Here is an 882-nt window from a genome sequence, read left to right as displayed (position 1 = left end):
AATATGGTTTCAAGATCATTTTTAAAGATTGCTTTCATCAATTATAATTGTAGCTAAAGTAAAAAAACATTTACTGAGTCTTAAAATGGCCACATTGATTATTATTTTAGGATATAAAAGTTCATAATGTAAGGATAAATGAGGCATAAATAAAGCTGATTCTATTTCAATAAATTATCAATGACTAAAACCATAAATGCACACAAACCTTATAATAACTTTAGTATGGGTATTGCTACCAAAATATCTTGATTTTTTTCTAGAATTGATAAAGCAATAGAGTTCAAAATTCATGTATAAGATATAAGAAGATTTTTAACACTGGACTAGAATTAGCAAAAACCAGTGCTTGAATAAAAATAACAATTATTTCTATAAATGTTAATCGAAATTTAAAGCTCTAACAACATTTATCTTTAGAGTACATATAGTATACTAAATTAAGGGCTGGGAAGGTGGCTCAGTGGTAGAGCTCTTGCCTTGCATGCATGAGGCCCTGGGTTCAATTCCCCAGCAGCACATATGCAAAAAGAAAAAAAGCCGGAAGTGGCGCTGTGGCTCAAGTGGTAGAGAGCTAGCCTTGAGCTGAAGAGCTGAGGGACAGCACTCAGGCCCGGAGTTCAGGCCCCACGACTGGACCCAAAAAATAAAATAAAATAATAAAAAAATAAGTATACTAAATTAAATTTTAACTATAAGTTTTAATGTAACTATAATATTTTTCTCCTTTGGGTCAAGTAAGTTTGGCATAAAGTTACAAACAAAAACAATGAATTTCTCCTCTAACCTTCCTTCTTCTTCTTCTTAATTCAGTCTTGTAGTATGAGCTATACTCTTTTCTAACTGTGAGACCACAATTACACTCTTTTCTAAATTTTTCCA

The 882-nt window shown here is 31.6% G+C and overlaps 1 non-coding gene across 1 annotated transcript; it reads left to right on the top strand.

The window, feature by feature from the left end:
* Positions 1-446: 446 nt before the first annotated feature.
* On the top strand, positions 447-519 carry Trnaa-ugc (transfer RNA alanine (anticodon UGC)). Its single transcript has one exon. It is a non-coding gene; the product is annotated as a tRNA-Ala (tRNA).
* Positions 520-882: the final 363 nt, after the last annotated feature.

Source organism: Dipodomys merriami, unplaced genomic scaffold, assembly GCF_024711535.1.
Source record: "Dipodomys merriami isolate MVZ:Mamm:240054 unplaced genomic scaffold, mDipMer1.0.p SCAF_6, whole genome shotgun sequence".
Lineage (NCBI taxonomy): Eukaryota > Metazoa > Chordata > Mammalia > Rodentia > Heteromyidae > Dipodomys > Dipodomys merriami.
Note: the sequence above shows the minus strand (reverse complement) of the source record. Positions and strands in the feature narration are given on the sequence as shown.